General features: G+C 44.6%; 1 long non-coding RNA gene across 1 annotated transcript in view; it reads right to left on the bottom strand.

Annotated features, from left to right (window-relative positions):
- Positions 1–569: 569 nt before the first annotated feature.
- Positions 570–23,904, bottom strand: part of LOC309613642 — a 33,888-nt gene continuing 10,553 nt past the window's right edge. Inside the window, exons 7-8 of the long non-coding RNA XR_014235819.1 lie at positions 4,268–23,271; positions 570–4,171 (exon numbers count right to left, since the gene is read on the bottom strand). This is a non-coding gene — a long non-coding RNA (uncharacterized lncRNA). The remainder of the gene's footprint in view (positions 4,172–4,267; positions 23,272–23,904) is intronic.

Genomic DNA, 23,904 nt, shown 5'->3' with positions numbered 1-23,904 from the left:
CTAGAATGTGCCAGGGACATAATATACATAAGTGCTCAATACATAAATCCCTGTTAGGTGAATGAGTGGATGAATGCATGAGTGAATGAATGAATGAATGACTTGGTCACTAGCTCCTCAGTAAGCATTTGTGGCTGAATCATTTTGCCCTAGAATTGTTGAGCGTTTCTCCTCTCAGCCTGTGTGAACCGCCATCTCGCTGGTCATTTGACCCAGTTGGCACCAACAGAGCCCCCATAGCAAACTGGACGCTGAAGTCACGTGTCCAGGTGATGGGAAGATTTATGGAAACGCGCCCACCTCTCTTTGCCTGGATGTCTTAGCTTTGGGCAGATTCAATCTTAGGTGACGAAATCAAGCTGTCCCTTCTTTCCCTCCATGCAACTATAGCCCTCTTTATACCAGGACTGAAAGCTCATCTCCTCCACAAATCCAAGAAAATGGAAAATTTTCCCAGTATTGTCTCTGGTGCCTAGAAAGGCCCTGGTGGTGTTTTCTACTTTTCTTTACCAAACGAGTCATTGGGCACCAAATCCCAAGTACATGTGCTCAGTGATCACCTAGTGATGCCTTGAATGAACAAAGATCGTTTATTCTGGTTTCTCTTTTCATGCCTTTGCTCCACGGAGAGCCCCCCTGAAGGCAAGTGCTGTGTTTGGGTATCTTTGTGCCTCCCTTTCCTGAGGCAGGAGCTCAGCAGACATCTCAGATGTGATGTGATGTGATTTGTAAGGAACATGAAGAGCTGACAGGTATCATCTAGAAAGTGTGGTCACTCTGGGGGTATCCTAAACAGAGCAATCACTTTTCCTTCAGCAACAGATCTTTGGTCTTGCATTTTTTTCCATCATGAATATTTCAAGCCAGTCAAAAAATATAAAGAAGAATATAATGAATGACTATGATCTCATCAGCCAGCTCTGTGAAATCTTATCATACTGTATTTGCTTCAGATGTTTTTCTTCTAAAATAAAACATATGGCTTGATTAAAGCCCCTTGTGCCCCCTCACCCCAGCTCCTTCTCTCTCTGCCCACAAGGCACCACTTGGTGCTTAACATTCCCCTGCAGAGCTTCATGACTTACCATATCTGTGTGTCTGCAAATATTATACAGCACGGTTTGTGTGCTTCAAATGGTGCGTGAATGCCATGTGGCTTTCTGCAGCTTGCTTTTTTGTTTAAACCTAACTACCATAAAGCATTCCACTGGATCTATGTGTAATAAGCAAATAAAAATAGACATGCTGCATAGGGACAGGACATAAGAAGTAGGATGGGGGAAATCAAGTGGGGTACAAGGATCGAGGGGGATATGAGGGGTGTGATTTTACATAGTGGTTGGGGAAAACTCAATCTGAAAAGGAGACATTTAAGCAGAGATCTGAATGAAGTGAGGGTGTAAATCTGGCTGAGGGCGACCAACTAACACATCACAGTTTCCCAGGGACTTTTTCAGCACTGAAAGTCTCAAACAAACCAGGACTCCCTGATGGAAGAGCATTCCGGAGGAGGGAATGGCAAGTAGAAAAAATCAGAGGTGAGCAAGTTTGGCTTGTTGAAGGAAGAACAGGGCCCAGGGTGGCTGAGTGGGATGAGCATTTCTGGAAGGGGAAGCTGATGAAGTCCAAGAGGTGTCCCAGGGGAGCACAGAGAGGTCCACATACACCACGTACATCACACAGGGGGACTAACGGGTGAGTTATACACCACTGTGAATTCAAACTTCACTCCTGACATTTTTAAATTTTAAAAATTATTAAAATAAATTTTAAAAATAATTTTTTAAAATTATCATCCAGGAAAATTGATATTTTTTTCTTTTCTATGTGTATATTTCTAATAATTTTAACACATGTAGAGATTCATACAACCACCACCTCCATCAGGATCCAAAACAGTTGCATCATCTCTCATAATTCCCTCATGCTGTACCTTTAAGAAATCCCTGGCAAGTATTGATCTGTTTCCCATCACTACCATATTGTCTTTCTGGGAACGTCAAATAAATGGGATCATCACGAAGTATGCAAATTTGGGGGACTGGCTCTGTCCCCAGCACAGTGCCTATAAGACTCATCTAAACTGTAGTATGTAGCAATATTTCCTCCCTTTTTACAGCTGCATAGTACTCCATGGTGGGTTTGTTTATCTGTTTACACACTGGAGAACATTTGGGCTGTTTCCAGCTTTTGGATTTTGTATCTGTGTGTTATTTTTGAGAATTTCATAGCAATCGTACTCTGGATATTACAATGCCTGCAGGAAAGTGCTATAGTGCTATAGACAGAAGCTCTGCTCTACATTAGAAAAATGTCCTGCATTGATTAAGATCTTAGGATTTTAGGGAGAATATCTCCTTCCCTCCTCTACTTCCTGGTGGCAAGCCCCTAATTTGTCAGGATGTTCACTTTAAATAGTAGAGAATAAAATATTTTCAAGCCCTATTTCTAGCTCTACTACATACCTTAGGTAATAATTTCTGCCCCTTCCTTTTAAAAGGACCAGGGCTATTCAAAAAATAATACATTTCGTTATGTACCTTTAAAATAAGAACAAAATCCAAAGATCAAAGAAGGGTCCCTTCTGTTCCAAGTAGCCCAATCAGAATATCTAGAAAATAAGAAACTTGCCCTGTCCCCTGCTGTCCGGATGGAAGGAATTGGGGTTACAAAGGAACCCACGGAATCTCACCACTAAGTCTTTTCTGTTTATGAGCTTACTCCGTCAAGCCCTGGTGGGTTTGGTTTTGTTTGAGGTTTAACAGGATTTCAGACTTTGGGGGTGGTCTCTTTGGATTTTCTCCTTCTTTTTCCTTTTGATGCTTAAAAATACCCCACAAGACCGAAGAAACAACTGTGGCAGAGAAGATTGGAATTACACAGGATGTAATTCCTTTTCACATAAATGTTAAAGTGTGTCGCCCCTGGGGGGTGTGTGATTTTCTTGGCACCAGAGGCAAAAAAAAAGCGAGGCTTGTTTCAATAAAGATGCAGACTTGGCTACATCTAAGTAGAGTAAGTGTAAGCAGGTATCCATCTGTCTCCCTGCACTAGAATGGAAGCTGCATGAGGGCAGGACTATGACTGGTTTGCTCATTGTGAATCCCTGGTGCCTTGCATGGCACAGAAGCTCAATGGACAGAATTGAGACACTTGCTCCTGGATCATGTCACCATACAGACATAGCCATAAATGTAACTGCGACGTAGAAAAATTTCCATGTGCCACCTAACTCACTTCTCCAAGCACCAGTGGCAAGCAGGTCACAATTTTGGAAGCATCGTCCCTGCCCCAGATCCCTCCTGCTGTTCGCCTTGGTGGACCTGCCCATGCTAGCAGAGCCTTATTTCCATCTCGGGCCTCGCCCCCCCCCCCACCTGGCTGTTTCTGGGCGCAGGACCCCTCACTGCCTGAGGCTAAGCCCACTTGGGACCATATCCAGCTCCTGGGGCTCCTGTCTCTTCCGGCCTGACCCGGCTCTCCTGCTTCCTCAGTTCAGGGCTCTCATCCTGACAGCCTCCCTCTGAGCTGGAGATGCTGACATAATTAGCATTCTGCATTCCACCTGGATTTGCATAATCATGCACATTTAGTGACCTCATCTGTACTGTAATTAGTGACTTTGCTCTGACATTCCAAACTTCAACTCTGCTATCAATGCATGTCTCCTCTCCCTCCTACATTTGCTGCAGTGGGATTTTTAAGGTGGTTTTGGCAGACCCCTGGCTTTCTCAGACATGACTCTGGCTACAAAAATGCAAAAGGATCAGTGCCCCTTTATGTAAGCATTTCTCCTTCTAAAGTCAGGGCAGGTGGGTGGCGTGGACTTCGGTGCCATCATATTTAATACTCGGCGGTGGGGCAGAGGAGGCCTGTCATATTTTCCATACAAGCATCTGCTCCCTGAAAACACACAAGCCCCTCATTGTCCCCTGCAGAGAGGGAAAAGTGTCCTGGTCCCAGTGAATCAGATAGAACGCCTTGGCCAAGATTTCCATGATAGCTGAGTCAGAGGAGTTTGCAAGCGGTGGTCCTATTGACTTTGGGAAAGATGAGTGGGCAAATTCTCTAGAGCAGGCTCTTTCACTCTTTTTTGACTGTGTTGTGGATTCAGTGTTTGTGTCCTCCCAAAATTCCTAGGTCGAAGCCCTAACTTCCAGTGTGGTTGGATCTGGAGATGGGGTCATTAAGGAAAGTAATTATGGTAAAATGAGGTCATAAGGGTGGAGCCCTGATCTGACAAGATGGTGGCCTCATAAAAAGATACACCAGAAAGCTTGTTCTTTTTCTCTCCACCTGCATGTGTGGAGGAAAGGCCATGGGAACACACACAGCAAGAAGGCGGCCATCTGCAACCCAAGAGGAGATCACTCACCAGACACCAACCCTGCTGGCACCTTGATTTTGCACTTCCAGGCTCCAGACCTGTGAGAAAATAAATGTCTATTGTTTAAGCCCCCCAGCCTGTGGTATTTTGTTTTGGCAGCCGAGCTGACCAAGGCAGCGACCCACAGTTAGAGATGCATATTTTCTCAGACACGGTGCAAGCACACGTGTACACTCACACTGCATGGAAAAACAGCACTTTCCCCCCCACATACGGGCACGAGGTATTTTCTCTTCCATTGCATTCCATCTTATTCAATTCTGCTATATTCTGTTCTGTTTCCTACTTTTAAAATGCTGATTGTGACCAACTGAATTGATTTCACGACCCCTTAATGGGTGGCAAGCTCAGCCTGAGAACTTCGCTCTACGAGGGCCCGGTTCTCTCTTCGGTTTTTGAAAGACAAGCCCCTCCAGATGCTTCCCTAGAAGAGACCCCAGGAGGCAAGATGCCTGGCATCAGAGCACCGCGGAATAAGAAAGTTTTTCAATGAAAAGCTCCTATGTCCCCAGAGACGCAATCAGCAAATTCCACAATGCAAGAAATGACCCGTTTTTCTTCAAAAAATAAATATCAAGAAAAAAGGGAAGGATGTTATACACTGGTGCCATCCAATACAGCAGCCACTAGCCACCTGTAGCCCACTGAGCCCCTGAAATGCAGCTAGTCTGAATTGAGATGTGTTCTAAGTGTAAAATACACACCTAATTTTAAAGACTGAGTATGAAAAAAATATTGCAAATATCTCTTAATAATGTTTAGATAGATTATATGTTAAAATAACATTTTGGATACATTGGATTAAGTAAATATATCAGAATTAATTTCACCTATTTCTTTTTTTTTAATTTACTGTCCAGGAAATTCAAAATTACACTTGTGGCTTGTATTGTTATTGAATGGTGCTTTTGTAAACTAAAACAGACTCAAGAGACACATCAATCAAAGGAAATATATAGAACTTTTTTGGATCCTGATTCAAAGAAACTAACTGAAAAAAAAATGAGACAATTGGGGAAATTTGAAAACTGACTCGGTATTTGGTGATATTAAAGATATTAAAAATTAGAATTTTAGGGGTGATGATTCTGTTACAAAAGAGAGTTTTTTTAGAAATATGTACAAATGAAGTAATATTGGGGATTTACTTCAAAATAAATGAGAGGAAGGAAAAAACAAGGAGAGGAGGTCACAGATGAAACGAGTTTGGCCATAGGTGTTGAGAAGTTCATTACGTCATTCTCCTTACTTTCACATCTGTTTTGAATTTTCCAAAATCTGAAAGTTTTGAAAGGCTGTAAAAATCTACTGCATAAAAAATAGTAAACAAAATCAAACCTCAGACAGACGGTACATGTATTCCATGTGGTAAACAGTGCTTATAAGGGTAAACTCCAGAGAGGGACTGCCGGCGTTCAGATCCGAACTTTCCCCCCACCGGTAAGCCATGTGATCTCGGGCAAGTGACATAGCTTCTCTGTGCTTCATTTTCCTCCTTTTTGAAAAAAAATTTATTTATTTATTTGGTTGTACCAAGTCTTAGTTGCAGCACATGGGCTCCTTAGTTGTGGCATGTGAACTCTTAGTTGCGGCATGCATGGGGGAGCTAGTTCCCTGACCAGGGATCAAACCCAGGCCCCCTGCATTGGGAGCACAGAGTCTTATCCACTGGGCCACCAGGGAAGTCCCATTTTCCTCCTTTGTGAATGGAGATAATAGTAACTGCATGATGGGGGCATCCATTTCCAATAGCTGCTGTAACAGCTGACCACAGACTTAGCGGCTTAGAACGACACATTAGTATCTTATGTTTCTGAAGGTCAGAAGTTTAAAATTAGTCCACAGAACCACGTTCCTTCTACAGGCTCTCAGGGACAACCTGTTTCCTTACCTTTTCCAGCTTCTACAGACTGACTGCATTTCTAGGCTCAAGACCCCTTCCTCCATCTTGAAAGAAAGCAGCGTAGATTTTTCTCTTTTCCTTGACCTCCTGCCTTCCCCTTATAAGGAGGCTTGTAATTACATTAGGCCCACGTTGATAATCCAGGCTCATCACCCCATCTCAAGAACCTTAACTTAATCACACCTGTGACATTTCTTTTGCCAAGTGAAACAACATATTCACAGGTTCTGGGCATTAGGACATGGACGTCTCCCAGGAGACATTATTCAGTGAGCACAATGGGGCTGCTATGAGAATTAAATATGTTGAGCACTTACAAGTGGACCTGGCACATTGTAACCACTAGTTAAGCATTAATGATTATTATTACATAGTATTCATTAATCAATTTTTAAAATTTTGAACCCACCAGAAAAAAAGTTGCAGCCAGGTATAGTTTGTAACTGAAGGAGTAAAAATGGAAACTACTTAGAAGAATCCTGGAGTGTGTCCTTTGTCCCCATTCAATTCCATCTCTTTCTCTTTCCTGCTGGCTGGGCAGTGGGTATAATGGCTGGAGCCGGAGCCACCATCTTGGACCATGAGGTAACCCGGGGAATGGAGGCCTCTTGTGGCAGAAAAACAAAATGAAGAAATGAGACCCCTTGAAAGCTTGGTAGAGCACAGCTCCCACCCCCAGCCTGTTACATGAGTCAAAAATAAATTTATATTGTGCTAAACCTTCTTTTATCTGGGGCCTGGGTCACTCACAGCAGAATGTAATCCTACTGATACTTTAATTTTAATCTGTTTCCCATAAATCATAAGAGGTGCCAAATATGTGGAGAGGCCACAACATGAAATAAGAAAACAGGCTGCGTCTGGAGACACAAAGGGCTTTGTTGTTCTCTTTCAGTATACAGAACCGAGCGGGGAGCCAATGCAATCAGCCCAGGTTGTCCCAACCGGGGTTTCATTTATTTCTTCCTTTTTGATTATCTTTTTAAACATCATGATCCTTGATGAGGCAAAAAAACGTGAAAAGAAAATTGAACTCATGCTATAAAACCACGTGTAGAAAGAAACGGATGGTTCAGGTGGAAAGTACGAGTGAGTGATGGTTCTGTAGCATAAAGCCCAGGACGTCAGGGTGCTGCCCTGGTGCCACAACCAGCCCAGATCCCTGGTGGGCAGAGTGAAGTGGGGACAGAAACTAAGAATACGGGGACAGAAGCAGGGCAGCCTTGCCTAAAAAGCATTGAAGCCTGTGGACAGAGAGAAAGAGAAAGAAAGATTCATCTTGAGAACACAGCCTTGATTCCTTCCAGACCGTGGATGCCCATGAGAACTAGCTGTGTGGTTTTCATTCCCTGCACATCCTTGGAGGAACTCTGTTTTGGAGGAGGGAAGACCCATCCAACACTGTGTTAATTTCATTTGGAATTCTAGCCAATTCAGCCCAACACACACGTTAAACATGCTTAGGCTGGTACCCAAGGTGATCAAGACGCCTTTGTGACTGTGCATGGGTGGGTATTGCTGGCAGCTGATCTGGCATCTCCCATCTCTACCCTCACTACTAAGCGGTCCTTGGCTTGGTCAGGAATATCCTGCTCCCCTCTGCATCCCGGGAGCCTCAGGGAGGCGGACCCCACCCCTGCTACAGAGCTGCTCCAATGGTAATCCCATCTTCCTTGCCTGTGATTGGGTGAAATGTGGACACGTGACCCAACCAAGGCCGAGGACATTCTAGGAGGTATTTGCTGGGGGTTTATGAGCAACGCCCCGGGAGAGAGTCCAGAAGTGGCTCTGTTTCCCCTGCTGGACAGGAGCAAAGAGGTCAGACAGGAAGGAGATGAAGCCTAGACTGTGGCAAGCAGAGTGCCCTTGAGGAGCGTCCTCGAGGACAAGGTGTCCTCGAGGACACCTGCAGGTTGCCGAATCAACCGTCCCTGCAGCCCACCTGCCCCCTCCCTTCCAGTGATACGAGCCAACACATGGGGTGACAGAGCAACCTTTATGAAAGCTGGGCAAATTCATCTTACTTCATATTGAATTCATGGTGTGTGATGGAGGACAGTGGGCTAGATTTTTTGTTGCTGTCATTGTGATCACCGTCATTTGTTTGTTTTGTCTACTTTTAGCAAGAATACCCAGAACCATGTTTGAAAGTTACCTGATATCCATCACCCTGGAGATCACGAAGGTAGAGCACCAAAAAGGTGATAGTTTAATGATCAAGAATGAGTGGACTTTTGAAAATATAATGGTGTTAAAAAATAATGAATAAAAACGAGCACAAGTTCTTCCTAAGATGATAAACGGAATAAGATGATTTTTACCCAAGACCAAACCTTTCTCTGGTTCCGTGAGCAGCTACCGTTGACTCTTGAACAATGTGCGGGTTAGGGGCACCAACCCTCCATGCAGTGGGAAATCCGAGTATAACTTATGGTTGGCCCTCCCTATACACCAGTCTTCTGTATCCGCGGTTCTGTATTCACGGAGTCAAGCAATCGCGGATCGTGTAGTACTGTAGTAGTTACTGTTGAAAAAAACTCCGCGTATAAGTGGACCGGTGTTGTTCAAGGGTTAACTGTACTTACTTAAAATGATCTCCTTTTCCTGGGACCTTTTCAAGTTGGCCCAGCTGACCACGATCAGTAATGAAAGTGTGGAAAGGTAAAAGTTGTGATCACACTTTCTATTTGATTATTGTTTCATGTGCACAACATAAGTGTGCAAGGGATACACGGAAAGGGAGAATGAGAAAAGTGCAGCTCATGCCTCCAAATTCATCATCTCCCATCTTTCTTTTAATCAGTTGAAATTCCTGTTAAGCTCCACTCCCAGGTTGGTGACATGATGGGGACACAAAGAATGTCATCATTTGTTATAGTCCTAAGACCCAGACCGGGAGAATCCCTTGGGAAGATTTTAATGTTTAACATTTTTTAACTTAATTTTTTATTTTATATTGGAGTCTAGTTGATTTATAATATTGTGTTAGTTTCAGGTGCACAGCAAAGTGATTCTGTTATACATATACATATATCCATTCTTTTTCCGATTCTTTTCCCATATAGGTTATTACAGAATACTGAGTAGAGTTCCCTATGCTATACAGTAGGTCCTTGTTGATTATCTATTTTACATATAGTAGTGTGTATATGTTAATCCCAAACTCCTAATTTATCCCTCCCCCCTCAATGTTTAACATTTTCACTAAATTCCTATTTCCTATAGATTTGCCAGTATAATTCCCAATGTGATCCGTATAGATTTTTCTTTTGTCAGGAGAAAATAGGGGTTCCGTGAGAATGCTGGTCTCCTAGGTGCTCCCTGCCACCCTCCGCCCCAACATGCACTCAAGCACTAGACTCACTAGGAAGGAGAGAGGCTGCGTTCCATATAAATGCAAAACGCTCCAGACACTCAGAATTATCTGTGCTTTGCATGAATAACGACAGCAGCTTGCAAGTGGGCAGGACTTGGCGGAGAGGCCCCATCGCAAATCCGCCACCACGCTCCTCGGAAGTGCCTGTGAAATCTGCCTTCAGTCGCTAATTTCACACTCCAGGGACAGAGCTGTGAACAGCTCAGAGCACAGAATTCCCATTTTCATAACAGTTTCCTTACCCCTCAGACACCCTTTTATGGCTTTTGTTTTTTTCCTTTTTGCCACCTTTTAAAAATCAGAATGCTTGGGTCCTTTAAGGTATCGGGTTTGCTTTTGCTTTATCATCGCTTTAATTTCCGTGACTTTACGAATCTCAGAGATATTGTTTTGTTTTGTCTTTCGACATTTTGCAAAGCTTTCTCTGGCTGGGTTGCATTTTTGAAAAATCAAAATGAATCGCTCGCATATCCTGCATTCATTATCCCCTCTCCTGCAACTTTCTAAATAATGTAAGGACTGGGGAGGCTTCTGTGATGAGCACGAATGCATTTGAAATGCGCTGTTAAGACATGCCTTTCATCTCCCTTCAGATCATAAAATGCGTTTTCTTCTCTGGATTTCTGCAGACCTAAGAAATACTCGTCTCATCTAGAATGAGTTGCAAGACACAGGGAAGGTCCCTTTGAGACAGACAGGGGGCTAGTCTGTGTTGTCTGAGCCGATCAGATTGACAGACAGGAAGTCATCACTCCAAAGAGGGGAATTTGTAAGACTCTTGGTGGCCAGATTTATAAAACCCAGCAGGTTTGTATTTGGGATCAGGATTTGATTATCCCTCTTATTCGCTAACTTGGTTGCGTTTTTGCATCAGTGACTCAGTCCAGATGGGACAAGTATTATTCAGATCATGCTCAGGTTTTTCCCCCGCCTGTCACACCTCCCACTCCCTTCAAGGCCAGCTCGCATCTCACCTCCTCTGGGAAGCCTTCCCTATGCATGAGAGTTCCTCTGGATCTTTTCCACTCCTGACTGCCTATGGTGCCTGCAACTTGAATGTCTCATTTGTCATTTATCCATAACCCAGATCTGGTGCCTTTCTCCCCAGCTGATGTCCCTAAAATGCAGGCATTACCTCCATCATAGAGAGTTCAAAGACTTAGTTTTGATACCCCTTACCCATTCAAAGGTACAGTTCTCCTTTGGGCAGATAGCCGCTTCCGACATGGCTGGATCCAGTAACTCAAGTCATGTCAGGACTCCATTTCTTGACTCTGTTTTCTTCTGTGTTGGCCTGACACACAGGCAAGCCCTTCTCAGCTTGGGGGCCCAGTTTTACATCCTGACAGTAATGGGTTCTGGTTTCTTTTTCCAGGTAGCTCTTATCGGCCAGGTTTGGGTCATATGACCATCAGTGAATGACTTTGGCCAAGGAGAGGGGAGAGTAGAATATATTGATTGGTCAGACCCAGGTCATGAAACTAAATCTAGAACTGGAAGCCAGTGCAGTCAATTCTTTCAGATGGAGTAAAGAGGGGATGGGGGAGAAAAAGGTCACCAAGAAGAAAATCAGGCTGGACCTCCAGGAGAAGAAGAAACAGATGCCCGGCAGACAAAAGCAACCACTGTCCCTTTGTGAGTGAACGAGGCAGGAAAGAAACCCATATAGAGTGCTGAACACACTGTGAGAAATAAGAGGATGCAGTTGGAGGCAGGGAAAGAATACATTTATGAGAAAGTCAGCAGGACTGTGGGCATTTTGTTATTATTGTTAAGTTGAGAAAAAAGTTGTAATGATGCGTAACACATAAATACTTATTAATGGAGGAAAATGTACAAAAGAATGTGTGTAAAGTATGACATATTATGCAAACAAAAGGCGCTGTGGAAATTACTGCTGAAGACTAAAGCCAGTAAATCCTTACTTCCCTCAGGACCCCCAGCTTCTATGGAGAGGTTAAGTTTTATTTACCTGTTTTTAAATATTAAACTGGCAGTTTGGGGCCCTAATTCCTTAGCCAAGACAAAGGATGTATATTGTTGTTTAATGAGGATCACTGGCTCCATTTCATCTAATGTTCTGTCTAAATCTTCAATCGGATTTGGGGCTTGGCTGATAAATGTTGATGTGTCTGCTCTTAGCTTCTGTTAAACAAAGAATAAGGTCACAGGCAGTAACTGGCTAGAGAGTATGGGCTTCAGTAGTGGTGAAAAGTCAAGAGAAAATTGGGGTGATCGTGGGGAAACTCTCCTCTCCCCTGATAATGAGAGTGGACCAAAAAATGAGAGAAAGGATTGAGGACCCAAACACCCCACTGTGGCTGTAGGACTCAAACATCACTATGCCCTTCTCTTTCTGTCCCACTAAGCAGTTCGTAAGGTAGTTCCATGTCCCCATTTCCCCCACACTCACTATTCCCCAGCCCTCACACACACTGGCCTCATTTCTGGTCCTTTGACTTCCCAGATCTCTTCCCTCCTCTGAGCCTTTGCATTTGCTGTTCCCCCTGCCTAGCACACTCTTCCCTCAGATCTCTCCACAGTGACTGGTTCTCATCCTTCAGTACTCAGCCCACATGTCACCTCCTCAGAGAGGCCCTCTCAGACCACCCAACATGAGACAGTAGCCCCATCCCAAGTCACTATTTATCCTGTCACCCAATCTGTTTCCTTTACTGCATTTTTCACAACCTGATATTATGTTCTTTTGTAAATTACCCATCATCCCTCAGTAGACTGAAACTCCTGAAAACAGATGAACCTTGTCTACCTCGTTCACTGCTGTTTGCTTAGAACCCAGCCTCTTTTCTGATGTAAAGTAGGCACTGAATAAATATCTATTGAATTAATTTATTACTTCATTAATGGAAAGTGGTGTCACACATTTTCCTTTGGGGACGTGTTGCTTTGCAACCATTGCCTGTGTGTGCATCTCATCTCTAGTGAACTGATGAAGCCCCTGAGGGGGTCAGCCTCTTGTATGACACCAGAGTTTCTCAATCTCAGCACTACTGACATTTTGAGCTAGGTAATCTTTGTTGTGGGGGTCATCCTGTGCATTGTGGGAGATTCACCAGTATCCCTGGACTCTACCCATAGATGCAGTAGCACTCCACCCCAGCTGTTACAACCAAAACAGTCTGCAGGCATTGCCATTATCTCCTGGGGGGCAAAGTTGCCCCCAGTAGAAAACCTCTATGTTATACCAGTGCCAAGGTCAGTGCCAAGTGAATGTCCCATTTACCCTTGTTGGCTGAAGAAGTGGGCTTCAGTTTTATCTCCTTTGAGGGTTTTAGGCCATTGCTTTTTTAAAACTTTGCACCTTTGCTAATGCATCGGTTCATGCATCAAGCACTTAGTGAGCACCTTATATATACTAGCACCAAGAAGGGGAGGACAGCCAGGCTGGGTGGTTGGAAGAGGGCAAGTGGGCTTCATAAAGCAGACGTTCTCTTATATTCACAGCTGCACCTCCAAACCATAGAACGTTCCTTAGCCCATAGTAGGCTCTCAGAAATATTTGCTATTGAAACATCTCCAAGAGGAGTACAGATAGAAACACTGGAGCAAATGACAATACTGGTGACTCTGAATGCATGGCACAGGGTGCCTGTTTTTATTCTAAAGAGAGAGATGAGCAAATTAGCTCCATCAGGAAATCTGGAAGTGTATCACAGCCCAGAGTGGTTCTGGGGAAAATCCCAATGACTAACCCTAGGTAAGGAAAGATGTTCAATGTCATGAAAAACCCAGGAAATGTGAGTCCAAGTGACAATAAATTCCTTTGTCAATGCTTGAAATAGAGAAATGGTATACACTTTTGCTGAATTCAGATATTCTAGTGGTGCATATAGCTCTCTGGGAAATCTCAATAAAAATGTTAATAATAACAATAATGGCTATTGAATATTAATATGTGTCGTGCATTGCTTTAACAATTATTTATTACCCATGACTCATTTAACCTCCACAGGAAACCTATGAGGTAGGTATTATTATTATGTATATCTGACTGATGAGGAAACTGGGGATCAGAGAATTCACTTTTCCAAAATCACTCACCTAGTAAACACCAGAGTGGAATTTGAACCTAGGCATTCTGCAAGAATATCTGAGCTCTCAACCTCACTGCTATAAAAGTACAAAAGTCCTTTAAAACAGATATAATAACTAATTTAAAGAATTTAGAGGAAAAGATGGACAAAAGACTACAAAGTGGAGCATTTCAACAAAGATATTGAAATGAAAACTTTAAAATAAAGCCAAAAGGACATTTCAGAACTAAGAAATTCAATACCTGAAATTAGAATGTCTTTAATAAGCATAATAACAGGCTTAACATAAAAGAAGAATCAGTGAACCCAAAGTCAGGTTGATAGAAATTATCCAAACTGAAGTAGAGAAAGAAAAACCTGAAGATTTTTCTAAAGAGAAGAGAGCCTATGCGACGTGTGGGACAATATCAAGCAGTCTAACGTATGTGTAATTGGAGATTCAGAAGGAAAGGAAAGAGAAGAAACGACGTTGGCAGTTAAAATGGGTGAAATTTGCCCAGAATTGATTAAAGACATGAAACCGAATATCAAGAAGCTCTGTGAACACTAAGTAGGATAAATACAAAAAAAAAAAAAAGCCACATCTAGGTACATTATAATCAAACTTCTAAAAACCAAGGTAAAGAGAAAATCTTAAATCCAGCTAAAGAAAATACATGCTATTTAGCAAAACAATTAAAATGATGGCTGCTGACTTCTCTAAGAAACAGTGGGCGTTGTGAGGCAAAGAATAATTTTTAAGTGCTAGGAGGTTAAAAACAACAAAAACAACAAAGTGCCAACTTAGATTGCTAGACACAGTAAAAATAGCCTTCAAAAATGAATATGAGGGGCTTCCCTGGTGGTGCAGTGGTTGAGAATCCGCCTGCCAATGCAGGGGACACGGGTTCGAGCCCTGGTCCGGGAAGATCCCACATGCCGCGGAGCGACTAGGCCCGTGAGCCATAACTACTGAGCCTGCGCGTCTGGAGCCTGTGCTCCGCAACAAGAGAGGCCGCGACAGTGAGAGGCCCGCGCACCGCGATGAAGAGTGGCCCCCGCTTGCCGCAACTAGAGAAAGCCCTCGCACAGAAACGAAGACCCAACACAGCCAAAAATAAACATAAAAATAAATAAATAAATAAATAAGATTACCATTAAAAAAAGAATATGAAATAAAGCTATTTTCAAACAAACAAAATCTGAAAGAATTTGTCACCAATAAATTTACCCCACAAGAACTGTAAAGGAAGTTCTTCAGGCTGAGGTAAAATGATGCCAGATGAAAGTACAGATCTACTGAGAGGGATAAAGAGCCACAGGAAGATAAATATTTAGGTAAATATAAAATACTACTGCAAATAAATTAAGTACTGACTTAAAGTAACAATACCAACAATGTATTGTAAGGTTTATTACATATGTAGAAGAAAATGTATAACAATAACAGAACAGACAAGAGTGGGAAGTGGAATTACACTGTTGTAAAGTTCTTATTTGGTATGTGAATATGAGACTAATTTAAGATTAATTGCAGGCACTTCCCTAGTGGTCCAGTGGTTAAGACTCCACGCTTCCAATGCAGGGGGCGTGGGTTTGATCCCTGGTCAGGGAACAGAGATCCCATGGGCTGCACAGCATGGCCAAAAATTTTTTTTAAAAAAATATTAATTGCAATGAACTAGGAATGCATATTGTAGTCTCTAGAGCAACCACAAAAATATTAATTGACAGGAATAGGTACAATGATGACAATAGAGGAAACACAATGGAGTAAAAGAAACTCTTGACAAATCAAAATAAGGCATAAAAGCAGGGCCAAAGGAACAAAGAATAAATGAGACACACTAAATACTCCACTTAAAAGACAGAGATCATCAGGCAAGATTAAAATAAATAAACCAACAAGAAAACTAGACTCAACTTCTTTAAAAGAAACACATTTTACTCAGAAATGAAAAAGAACAACGGATAAATTCAACAACATTAAAGAATCTCAAAAGCATGTTGCTAGGCAAAAGAATGACTACTTACGATTCCATTTTGTATGAAGTTCAAGGACAGGCAAAAAATTATCTATGATCATAGATTATTATAGAAGTCAGGATGGTAGTTATCTTGGGGACGTTACTGACTGGAAAAGGTCACAAGGGAATTTCTAATCATGAAGGAAATCTATAGCGTGACCTGAGTGGGGGTTATAAAGATGAATATGTGTTTCAGAATTCAGCAAGATGTATATTTAAGATTTGTGCATTTACGGTATGCAAATTTTATTTTCTAAAATGTGTGTATGCAATCATATATATGCACACCCACACACACCACCCCTTCTCCCCACTTTCACTGTACCACTGTCCTAGATCAGGTTTACCAGGACCCAGAGGCTGAGATGGGGGTAGCCAATAAATGGTTTACTGTTTCCAGAATAGCACCTATGACAAAGCAAAGGAAGCAGGGAAGGGTGGAGGGAGAGCCTGTACTGTGAGCCTTCAGCAAATCCCCCTGGAGCCCTGGCATTGGCATAGCCTGCAGCGTTGTGCCCAGTTAAGGATAGGGAGTTGGATCTTTGCAGCCCTGTGTCAACCAGTCATGGGATGTGGGCTATGCAAGAATGTAACACCCAGGGAAGGACCCAGCTGTGAGCTGTCAGCAGCCAACACCCCCACCCCTGGCCCCCAGGGAAATGAGGGCCGGGGTCATGAGGGGGAGATGGGATGGCACACCACACCGTCCACGGCAACCGCCCTGGTCTGAGCCACTGGCTTGCTGACCAGGACAAACACCCCAGCCCCCTTGCTGGTCTCCAGGTTCCCACTCTGGTTCTCATGATGATTTGTTCACCCCACCGCCGCCTGGGATAATTTAAGAAAATATTGGGTTGGCCAAAAAGTGCCCTCGGTTTTTAAGTAAAAATAAAAGACACTTTTTTCATTTTCACCAAGAACTTTATCGAACAGTTTATTCACCCTTCTGTTCCATTACCTTCTGCCATTTTTCAGGCAACTTCATAATTCTATTTTCCCAAAACTTTTTATCTTTTTGAGCAAAGAACTGTTCCAGGTGCCTTTTACAGTCTTCCAGGGAACTGAAATTTTTTCCATTAAGAGAATTTTGTAAAGACCGAAATAAATCGAAATCCAAAGGAGCAATGTCTAGTGAATATGGTGGATGAATCAGAACTTCCCAGCCAAGCTGTAACAGTTTTTGCCTGGTCATCAAAGAAACATGTAGTCTTGCGGTTATCCTGATGGAAGATAATGTGTTTTCTGTTGACTAATTCTGGATGCTTTTTCTTGACAGCCACTTTCAGTTGGTCTAATTGGGAGCAGTACTTGTTGGAATTAATCATCTGGTTTTCCGGAAGGAGCTCATAATAGAGGACTCCCTTCCAATCCCACCATGTACACAACATCACCTTCTTTGGATGAAGACCGGCCTTTGGTGTGGTTGGTGGTTGTTCATTTCGTTTGCCCCACGATCTCTTCCATTTCACATTGTTGTACAGTATCCACTTTTCATCGCCCGTCACAATTTGTTTTAAAAATGGCACATTTTCATTACGTTTCAGTAGAGAATCACATGCAGAAATACAGTCAAGAAGGTTTTTTTCACTTATGTGGAACGCGAACATCAAAGCAATGAACATAATCAAGCTGGTGCAAATGACTTTCAACACTTGATTTGGATATTTTGAGTATGTCAGCTATCTCCCGTGTGGTATAACATTGATTGTTCTCAATTAATATCTCGATTTGATCGCTATCAACTTCAACTGGTCTACCCGACTCTGGAGCATCATCCAATGAGAAATCTCCAGCACAAAACTTTGCAAACCACTTTTGACATGTTCGATCAGTCACAGCACCTTCTCCATACACTGCACAAATCTTTTTTTGCGTTTCAGTTGAGTTTTTACCTTTCTTGAAATAATAAAGCATGATACGCCAAAAATGTTGCTTTTTTCTTCCATCTTCAATGGAAGAAGAAATGGTTACACAAAAATTCACCAATTTTGACGTCTTTTTTTAAATGCACACTGATATGACAGCTGTCACATACAATCTAACAAAACTGTTTTGAATGAAGTTAAAGACAACTAAGTGCTACTAGAGCCATCTTACGGAAAAAAATGAACGAACCTTTGGCCAACCTAATACATCACATCCCATCAGATATGATCCCCACTCAAATCCCTTCAGTATCTCCCCATCACATCTAGAACGAGATTCTTTAGTCTGGCTATTAATCTCCACCTGGATCATCCACTCCAGCCACCCAATGCCTTTTGTGCAGAAAGGGGTGGCCAACCCATCCTGGTTTGCCTGTGACTTGCTGGCTTTAGCACTGAAGGTCCCACATCCTGAGAACCTGCTCAATCCCAGGCACACCAGGACTATTGGTCACCAGAAGATTTGCTGATGAATTTGAGACCGCTAGGTGGCATTTCGGGGGGCTCTGAGGAGCTCCGGTTCTTTATGTCTCAGTGCAGAAAGAATTCAGCAAGAGGCGAAGTGATAGGTAAGAAGTGATTTATTAGAATAGGACGCTTGTGAGGCTTACAAGTGGGCAGGTGGGAGGGTGCCACACCGTGAGAACTTAGTGGGCTACAGTTTTATAATCAAAGGAAAAGTAGGGAGAGGAAAAAAGACCACCTTCTTCTTCATTCTTTTTTTTTTTTAACATCTTTATTGGAGTATAATTGCTTTACAATATTGTGTTGGTTTCTGCTGTATAACAAAGTGAATCAGCTACATGCGTACGGATATCCCCATATCCCCTCCCTCTTGCTTCTCCCTCCCACCCTCCTTATCCCACCCCTCTAGGTGGTCGCAAAGCACCAAGCTGATCTCCCTGTGTGATGCAGCTGCTTCCCACTAGCTAGCTATTTCACATTTGGTGGTTATATATGTTGACATTACTCTCTCACTTTGTCCCAGCTTACCCTTCCCCCTCCCTGTGTCCTCAAGTCCATTCTCTACGTCTGCGTCTTTATTCCTGTCCTGCCCTTAGGTTCTTCAGAACCTTTTTATTTTTTAGATTCCATATAAGATTCTATCATCAGCTCCTCCTCCAGGTTGGGCAGGGGAGTTTTCTTGTCCCTACATGGTCAAGCCAGGACTGTCATGGCACTACGGAAAAATTATTTCAGGTCTCAGAGCAATGGGGGGTCTTTCACTTTGAAATGTCACCTTTCCATAAATTATTGTTTTTTATGTGTGCAAAGAGCATGTCCTAGGGGTCATTCACTTAGTGAGCTCACTGGGCAGGATGTGGGTCTCATGCCACCATTGTTTTATTGTTTTGGGGCATGTCTCATGATTGTTTGCATGGTTTTGTTGCTAAGCAACCCTGCTTGGTTTCGTGGTTAAGCAAACCTGCTTTCTTGAGTGACCATTAACTTACAGGGTCTCCCATGCTTTTTTCTTTACTTACAATCCCCTAGTGAGATTAACTATTTAATTACCTACTTTGTCCCTTTACTCTTTCCCTGTCAAATTGACTAGAGAAAAAGCAAGAGATCAAGGGATTGACAAGGTTTTCACTTGAAGCATGGGTGAGTGAGGGCTGACTGCGCTGAGGACACCTGAGGAGGAGCCAGCCCACCTGCCCTCAAAGCCCAGCCTGAGGCAGGAAGGAGACTCAACGTTTTTCATTCCTCTGCTCCCAGGGGGCTGTTCCCAGAGGCCAGAGCCTTTGTGTGCAGGGAGGGGGGATGGTTCCTTGTGGTTGGGCCGTGATTAGAAAGGCATGCCGGGCTGTACTGTAACTGCAACAGATTTATCCCTCTCCTCACCGTAATTAAAGCCCCCAGTGCATTCCATCCACCAGGGCCTGGGAGCTTGGATCTGTCTGGACTTGCTGCTTCTAACCCAGCTGGCATGTCGGGGCCAGGCGGTTCTCTAAACGGTGCCCCCCAGTTGTCCCAGGGCCAGCTTTTCTGGGTGTAAACCTTACAGACTCTGACATTTGTAAAGAAAGAAAATAGGGGTGGAGAGTTGGGGAGATGAAACAAATTCTCCTATGACCCGTCTTTATTTCAAAACTGTGAAACTTCAAGCCTCACTCAGGGCATCTCAACAGTGGGTGCTATAGGCATTTTGTGCAGGGCAATTTTCATTGTGTGGAACTGTCAAGAGATATTACAGGACATTTAGTGTCCCTGGCTTATGCCCAATAGATGTCAGCAGATCACACCTTTCCCTAGCCATGTGACAATCCAAACACCCTTGCTCATTTCCATTCACTCAGGTTTGCATGCAAATCTGACACACAGAATGCCTTTGGAACTCAGTGCGGGGGGGTGGAGATGGGGACTGGGGTGGGGGACACAGTCCCAGAGGCATTACTGCCTGGGGGAGGCTCTTTACACGATGCCAAGCCGTTTAGTTCTTAGCACTGAAGCCTGTCAGAGAATCCCATTAAACCCTCACCATTTCTGCAAAGAGAACGGGATGCTATTTACTGAGCATTCAGCGTCCCAAAATTAGACAGTTATAACAAAATGGGAGAAAATGAGAGAAGGACTCCTGTTTCCAGCCAGCAATCAGGTGCCAGGCACAGTGCCCAGTATGGGCAATGCAAAGAATCAAAGGAACTGCCCAGACTCACGGAGTTCATGGTCTGGTCAGCAGAGAAAAATCATCCACGGCAGCAACAGCCGTGAGAGAGAGCCCTGTGACAAGGTGGTGTTTTCAAATGGGCAGGTAAGGAGCTATTGTGGATACTTACATCTATCTAGTGCATCTTGGACAGTAGTTTGAAGTTGGAAAAGAATGGAATAGAATAGGATAGAATATTACCAGATAGTAAAAGTAGTGTTCATATTTTGGCTCAGATCTGTAAATTCGAGTATATGTTGGCTTGTGATGCAAAATATTTCATATCATGGATCATGGACCAAAAAAACTTAGAGGCAAAGAGTAAGCAGCTACAATGTAAGGGGCTACTTTTGCAATAATTGATCTTAAAACAGGTATAAAACATGTCAGGAGTTGGAAACTCAACATCAGATTTTGGAATAATTTGCAGGCAGAGAGCAACTACATACACTGCATCAGTTTAGATGATTCCCCAACAAGCCTGAGAGAAGGCAAGACAGGATAGTTCTTGTTGCAAAGATGGGGAAAGGAGACTAAGCAAGGCTGAGACACTCTCCAGAGGTCACACGGTGAGAGGCCAGAGCCCCAGGCCTGGGCCCTGAAGCCCCAGACTCTGACCCAGGAAGGTCCCATCACAACAGCTGCCACCCAGGACAAAGGCTCCACCCACGTCACCCAGGATCTCTGCTGCTGCAACACGCGCTCCCACCACACACCATCTCCAGGCGCCTCTGCAATTAAAGCCACAGGCTGGTAGAGTTTTAGGAAAGTAGGTTTTTGGAAAGCAACTCCCCAGCCAAGACTTCATGGGCACAAACTCACCACAGTCCCCTCCTGGGAGAAAAGCTTCCTCCTGTGACCGTGACACTTTTGTTCAACGCCACCGACTGTCAGCCCCTAAGGACGCCACCTGGTTTGAGCTCAGGATGTGACGAGGAAGCAAATCTCCCAGGTTTTTATTCCACCACAGCCCCTGGCTCATCATCTCTCCTCAGACTAAAAGAGCCAAAAAAAAAAAAAAATGTCAGGACTTTTTCCAGAGGAGAAAAGCCACGCAAAATGGGGTGGATTGAACACCGTCCTGGCTGGGGATCGTGAGCCATGCCCCTCCCCCGTTTATGTTCCATCCCCCCCAGTACAGGTGTGTGTGGAGGGGTCCTGTCCATGCGCCACCTCCCCACTCAGTGTCCCTCTGAGGGGCGCAGGGCCGTGGTTTTAGGTTTGGAGCATACACATGAAGTGGGATCTGGGGGCTGAGCTGAGTCTTGGGCACAGACGGCTTCGTTCTTGCTGGAGGGTCCATGATGACCTGTGTCATGTGTGCCCAGGACGTGTGTCCACGTGGCAGTGCAGCCGGGGGGGCAGGGCACGCGCCCTCTGTCGAGTGAGCAGGTTGGGGTGACCTTGGGGACTTCTCCGCGCGCACGTCATCCAGCCCACGGGCGCTGGGGAGCCCATGCTCTGTGCCGGGCACAGTTCCAGGCCCTGGGGATGCAGCCCAGACCTTGCCCTCGGGACGGGAGACACACAATGAGCAAGAAATCGAGGCAGCCCTGCAGACAATTCCAGAGAGTGAGACGTGTACTGGGAAGAACTTTAACCAGGCTGAAGGGATGGAGTGGCGGGCGGGGGTGGACCTGAATAGGGACTCAGGGAATGAGGAGGGGACATGGGACCTGAGTCCTGAAGGAGGAGAAGGAGCAGATCGTGGGAGGGGTCAGGGATGGGGCTCCCGGCAGAGACAGTCACGGCCAACCCGCCCTTCCCAGCGGGCCCTGCAGGACCCTTAGAGAAACAGGCTCCACCTGCCCCCGCACAAAAGTCCCTGCACTTACAGCCTGGGGCTCTTTTGGGGGCCACACAGAATAGTAGTTAGAAGCCTGGACCCCAGCACCAGGCAGTCTGGGTTCAAATCTCAGCCCTCTCACTTACTAATGAACTTAATTACTGCTCTGTGCCTGTTTCCCAATTTAGAAATAAAACAGAACTGTTGTGAGCATCAAATGAATAAATCCTCATGCAGCACTTAGCCCAGCGCTGGCGCACGGCGGGGTCTGAGTGGCTGGACAGCCAATCAGCAGATGTCCTTGGAGGTCAGAGCAAGCACTTTTAAACCAGCCCACAATCAGATCAGACCTCTGGGGCGTCTTCAATGAGAAAACTGCACCTTTTCAGAATAACCAGGAAAATTAGTGCTCAGACTCCTGAATGTCTGTCTTCTGTCCTGACACCAAATGATCTTCCAGAAAACCAGGACTTCCCGTCAGACCGGGCACACAAAGGCCAGGCTTGTCTTCACTGGGGATGTAAGGAGGGGCCAGTGAACCACAGACCCTAAAGACGGGAAGGACCTTTGGGGCTATGGTAGAGGTTACAAGTCAGGGATCTGAGGCCAGACATGGGTTCCAATCCCAACCCCACCACTTGAGCAAGTTTCTTACCCTAAGCCTCGGTTTCCTCATATATACAGTGGAGATAATAATCATAGAGCGGTTATAAGGCACACGTTTCCTAAAGGCACACATCCATACACATATTCACATAACGTAGCATCACAGGGATGGGAGTTGTTGTCGTTCACCCTATGGTCATCACCCAGGGGGAGGACAGTCTGAAATCCTCAATGCCAGTGAGGTGTGCAGACAGGACCTCAGGGGAGGGGGGGGAGGGGACCCATGCTAAGCACAGTAATCACAGGGGCTCAGAGAGAAGCCACTGAGCCCCACGGCCCTGTGCAATGCCCGCAGCTGGGATGGAGGCATATTTCTGTGTTCTGGTTACCTGGCACTTGCTCGGGGCTCAGCCCTTTCTTGCTGTGACCAGAGCCTACTGACCTCATTGACTCCAGGGACTGCCACCAGCCAGGCTTCTTGCTTTCTCAATTTCTCCTTCACTGGGATGGGAAAAAATGTGCTCTTGTCCTGCTGGAGTCCTCAGTCCCAACCTCCAGTACAAGGTCCTCTGCAAACCTGGAAATGTATTCCTTCCCTTAGAAAGTAACTGCTCTCTGGTAGGATCGTCACATCCTTCCCGCACAGAAACCCAGCAGGGCAGGGAGGCTGCTGGCTGAGTGCTGTCTGCGGTCCCATCTTGGGAGCTGTCTCCCAACTCTGGGAGATGTAGAAAAGCCCCACAAGTTGCACAAGGATTCCACAACGCAGTGAAACAGCCTGTGATTAAACCGAGATGTCAAAATCAATATGCAAAGAGCGTGATTAAAAGACAAGCATGGTTGGCACCAGAGCATCACTCTTAATTGAGCCTGTGTCTACTTTTCTACGTGCAACAAGGAAATTAACGACAGGGTGATAAACCTTCAAGAGAAATTAATTACCCCTGCTGCTTGCGCCTCCCTTGCGCTCTCTGTTTAACCTGCACTCTCCCTCCCCCCAGCAGCCAGCCCTAGAAGGGCCCTGGGGTTGCTGATTATACATGCAGGGCTGCAGCTTCAAAGAGCCCCAACTCCTCCTCAGGCTCTGAGTGAGTTTGTTTTCTGGCCCCCTCTGCACAGATGCAGCCCTGGGAAGAAAGAGCCAATGGGTGTTTACCGCAGAGGAACAGAAGAAGGAAATAGACAGGGTGGGAGTCTGTGCAGGGTTAGA

This window comes from Balaenoptera borealis (genome assembly GCF_965194805.1).
Source record: "Balaenoptera borealis genome assembly, chromosome: 16".
Classification (NCBI taxonomy): Eukaryota; Metazoa; Chordata; class Mammalia; order Artiodactyla; family Balaenopteridae; genus Balaenoptera; species Balaenoptera borealis.
Note: the sequence above shows the minus strand (reverse complement) of the source record. Positions and strands in the feature narration are given on the sequence as shown.